Here is a 5076-nt window from a genome sequence, read left to right on the forward strand (position 1 = left end):
AGCATCACCATGCCGTCGACCTTCTCCACCACCTCCGCCATGGCCCCGAAAGCCGACAAGGGAAAGGGCGTGAAGTCGGCCGAGGCGCAGCGGCTCGCGGCGCTGCGGAAGGAGCGGGCGATCTTCACCCCCAGCTCGGCGTGCAGGAGCTGAGGGAGTACTTCTACCTCTTTTGGGCGACGGAGACGCGTGCGCATCCATGCACGAGGGTACTTCCGGCCGCTGCCTCGTAGTCGGCTCCAAATGGGTACACATTCTTCCCGCTATTCTTCTATTGCGGGCTCTGCCCGCCCTTCTCGGAGTTCTTTTGTGACATTATGAACACATATGGCTTCCGCCTCCTTGACTTCACCCCCAATGCTGTCCTGACCATGGCAGTTTTCGCACACTTGTGCGAAAACTTTGTCGGAGTCCACCCTAGTGTAGCCCTTTTCCGCCATTACTTCATGCCTCGGGTAGAGAGAGGAGAGCCGCTTGCCGGAGGGATTGCTTGGATCTCGAGAGTCGGCAAGAAGGATGCGTACTTGGAGGGTGAGCTCCGCAGCAAGTGGGAGGAGTGGAGAGCGGAGTGGTGTTGGATCGTCGAGGAGGATCCGCAGCCCTTCACCGCCGTGCGCCAAACTCCAATAGTGCACGGCAATGACTGGAACAACGTGGCCCCGGAAGACGAGAGGCTGAAGATCGCCATCACTAGGATTCTTCGCCTCAGGCTTGCCGGGCTCACCGTAGGTGCTGTCGGGGCAGATTTCCTCTGCCGCCGCATTGCCCCCCTCCAGGAGAAGGGGAGGCCCGCCTGGGAATTCAAGAATTCGGCGGACATCATGAGGCTGCGGCCGGGCCTCAACTACAACTTCACCGTCTTGGAGTTGGATGCAATGCTCTTGGAATTATTCAAACGCGACCCCCAGCACCCATTCACATTGCCGAGGGGCGTAGTTCCTTTGTGCAATAACTCTTCGCTTGACCGGATCCGCGCCATGATGCCGTTGTGCGATTCACACGGCATCGTCCCAACTTGGCAAGAGCCTGCGGATGCCGTTGTGCAAGCATTCTTCGACACCTTGGAGGAAGTGCCGGTCCGCGCCGACGAGCAGAAGAACCTCACCCATGACACCACCGACGAGGAGCTGCAACTCATGGCTACTAGGGCGGAAGAGGCTGCGGCCGCAGCTGCTGCAGGTGTGTTTGGGTTTACTGTGGAGGAGGCGGAGGCTGCAGAGGCGGCAAACCTTGCCGAACGCGCGGAGTTCATGGGCGAAGAGGAGCCTGCCGGTTCAGAAGCCGAGTCGAGCGAGGCCGGCGAGGAGGAGGCTGAGCCTTCAGAGAGCTTGCCGCAGGCGGAGCCCCCGGCCCCGCCAAGGAGGCGCCTTCGCAGGGCCGGGGACGCAGCGGGGCGGCAGCCGGCTCCACAGCCACCGAGCCGCACGACGCGCTCTACTGCGGCCAGCAATGTTGCCGCGGGAGCGCCTCACGCAACAGCGGCAACTGGAGCGGGATCTTCCCGGGCCACCGCCACTGCCCCCGCCAAGCGGGCAAGGGATCCTACTCCTCCACCTCGCCGCACTAGAGGAGGGCCGGACTTCGATCTTTCCGCGCTCAGCTCCGATGAGGAGGAAGAAGAGTGAGTTTCTTTGGTGCCCTTATAATCCTTCAATCTTGCTGTTTATATCTTGTATCTGACTTGCTCCAATATGGACTCTTTTCTTTTCAGAACACTAGCCCAGAGAGCGGCGAAGAGGGCCAAGGCCGCAGTGATCGTCATCGAGGATGACCCCATCGCGTCGGCAGGAGGTGGGCTCGAGACCACCTTGACGGACCCGACAATCACCCCTCGGAGCAGCCCCCAGCGTAAGTTCATAGTTTAGCCTTCTGCTGTCGGGCGCGCTTGAGTGCTTTTTCCTTTGTTGATATCTTGCTTGTTGACTTGTGCAGGAGCAGAGCAGCCTCATCAGGAGCGCCCGGAGGCCGGTCCCGAAGTGCCACCTGCTTCGACTGCGCCGCCAAGGGAGGAGTCCCCGGCAAGGGAGCGCTCTCCGGCAAGGGGGGACTCTCCGGCAAGGGACGGTACTGCTGATCCTGCGGCGACCGAGGCCGCAACTGAAGATCTTGGCGCAGGTAATCCACTTGCCCAAAAACTTCCCCTTGGGTTCTGCTTCTTTCGTTTTTCCTTTCTTGGATTTTTTGATTGATTTTCCTCCCCTCTTCGTTCTTCAGACCCATCTTCGGCTGAGCCAATGGAGACAGAGGGCGCCGGCGAGGAAGGTGTCGGTGCTGATGTGACCGCCGGCGAGGAGGCCGCCGGGGCTGCTGTTGTGGAAGCCGGCGAGGGGTCGGGCGATCGCACTGACGACCCTGAGGTCGCAGGAGCGCCGGGCGCTGCGCCGACCGCCGAACCTTCTGCCGCTTCTGCGGAGCCGGGCTTCGGGGAGCCCCAGCCCGGCGCCTACTTGCAGGCCGGTGACAACATCTTCATCAAGCTGCCCTAGGCGTCGAGCTCCAGGGCGCCGGTCGAGGGGGAGACTTTTGACGGGGAGGTGCTCGCCTCTGCTGGACTGTCATTGGTCGACGCGCCCGGCAGCAGCAGTGGCGAGCCTGAGGAAGAGCAGCTGCTGCGGAAGCTGATGTCACTCTACCGCACCCGACAAGCCAAGCTGGCTTCCCGGGAAGCGCTTGTCGCGAAGGCGGGAGTTGACATGGAAAAGCACGCGGAGGAGCTCCGGGGACAAAATCAAGAAGCTCTTCGGTACCTGGCGCAGGAGCGGGAGCGAGTCGACGAGGAGCGCACGGCCTTTCTTCTCGAGAAGGCCGAGGCTGAGGAGGAACAAAAGACTTGCTGCCGAGAAGCAGTCCGCGCGGGAAGGCGAGCTAGTGCAGCGGAAGGCCCACCTCGACAGCTACGAGGAAGAGCTCGCCGAGCATGAGCGAGCACTTGGCGGGGCGCTCAAGGAGGCAAAGGATGTCGCGGCAACTGCAGAGGCTGCCAATAAAGAGCTAGAGGAGAAGGTGGCACGGTTGGAGGCCGATATTGGGAAGAGCGGCGAGGAGCTTGCCGCGCTCAAGCGTGAGCGCGAGAAGGATGCTGCCGCCCACGGCGAGCTGCAAGGCCTTCTCGCTGAGAGGGGCAAGGAGCTCAACACCGCCAAGGATTCCAAAGCAGACCTAGAGCTGAAGCTGGCCACGCTGACGCAGACGCTGGAGGCCGCCAAGGAGCGGGAGAAGACCTTGGCGGAGAAGGTCAAGGCTGACGCGGCGCTGCTGGAGAGCATTGCAGTTACCTAGAACTCGTTCAGAGACACCATGGAGCACTGGACCGAGGGTCTGGTGAACACTGCCGCAGTCATCAACGAGGAGCTGGCGCTGCTGGGGATGGAGGATTTTGGGTATCCTTCCGACGAGAGTCTTCAACCCAGCGCCAAGCTCAGCCTGTTCTTCAAGGGCGTGGCGACGGCACTCCAGCGGCTCCGGGAGAGGATCCCGAAGCAGCTGGCCGACGAGTCGCGCAAAATCTGCGTCGGGGTTCTCCAGAAGGTGCTGATGAAGGTAGCCTTCCGCAATCCAGGCCTCAGCTTCACCAACGTCCTCCGGTCCTTGCCGCCTGACGCCGATCTGGATGCACTCAAGGCCCTTGTCGCACCCATTGTGGACAAGGTGAGCGAGATAAAGCGAGTCGAGGGCGGACGCGTAGATTAGGCCGCCCATTTCTTCTTTTCCCTTGTCGCTGCTAGTCATGTTATGAGAACAGTCTCTTAGAGCTGCGACAAGTTATCTTTGTAATATAACTTTATTTCTGTTTATCAATTGCAATGTTATTTCCTCTACTAGATTACTTCCTTTGTATGTTTTTAGCCTACGCTTTTAGGGAACTTGTCGACGCAGGCGCCCGAGCCGCGAGCGCTGAGTGCGGAACTTCAGCAGCCTGCTGGCGGTGCTGCTTCCGACAAGAAACCTTGTCGCGACTAGATGCAGCACGCTTAAGCTGTTGAGCGGACTCGAAACAAAGTAAGGGTGCAACTAGCCACGAGTTGGTTCCTCCGCGCACAGGTTTTCCATACAAAGCAGGGTCGTTCGAGGAAGATAACTCAAAAATTTAAAAAAAGTGATCGCTCAAACTTTGGCAACTTAGCTTTTCTGTCATTTGCTTCCCGGTAAGGCAAGTCTTCGCTTGAACGACGCCTGGCCCATACCACAATCTTCTCCTTCCCCCCGGCAAACTTGTGTGCGAGAGAACCTTCTTTTCCTTTTAAAGAAAAAGAAAGAAGAGAAAATAATAATATGGAGCTCTTCGGCTCGTTACTGCTTACCGGATGTAGGTGCTGCACAAAGTGTCAGATAATTGCATGCAAGAAAGGAACTAACGCATGAAATGGACAAGCTGTGCGGAGCACATGGGGTTTTACTTATGCACGGGTTCTGCGCCCGGCTTTGTACAAAGGATTACATGCAACAGCGGCAAGACTTGTACAAAAGGTGGTTGCCGGAACGGGTTCCGGCAACCGCGCCTTATGGGAAAAACTTACGAAGATGTTCTATGTTCCAGGAGTTGCTCACTGGAATGCCATCTTCGGTCTCAAGGCGGACAACGCCAGGCCTTGTGACTTGTCTCACCCGATAAGGGCCTTCCCACTTCGGCGTCAACTTGTTGGAATTCTTGGCGGACTGAACGCGCCGAAGAACAAGGTCGCCTTCCTCGAAGCTTCTGGCTTTAACTTTGCGGCTATGATAGCGGCGCAAAGCTTGCTGGTATCGAGCAGCTCGTACAGCAGCCTGAAGACGATCTTCCTCAAGGAGCAGCGCGTCGTCTTGCCGCAGCTGTTCTTGCTCGAGCTCATCATAAGCGAGCACTCGAGGTGATCCGTATACGAGTTCCGTGGGGAGAACTGCCTCTGCTCCATAGACTAGAGCGAAAGGTGTCTGGCCAGTGGCTCGATTTGGTGTCGTTCTGATCGACCAAAGAACCACCGGCAGCTCCTCGATCTAGTTCCTTCCGCACCTGTGCAGCCTGTCGAAAGTTCTTGTCTTGAGTCCGCGCAGCACTTCAGCATTTGCCCTCTCTGCTTGACCGTTGCTTCTCGGATG

Source organism: Triticum dicoccoides, chromosome 7A, assembly GCF_002162155.2.
Source record: "Triticum dicoccoides isolate Atlit2015 ecotype Zavitan chromosome 7A, WEW_v2.0, whole genome shotgun sequence".
In the NCBI taxonomy this organism is placed as follows: Eukaryota; Viridiplantae; Streptophyta; class Magnoliopsida; order Poales; family Poaceae; genus Triticum; species Triticum dicoccoides.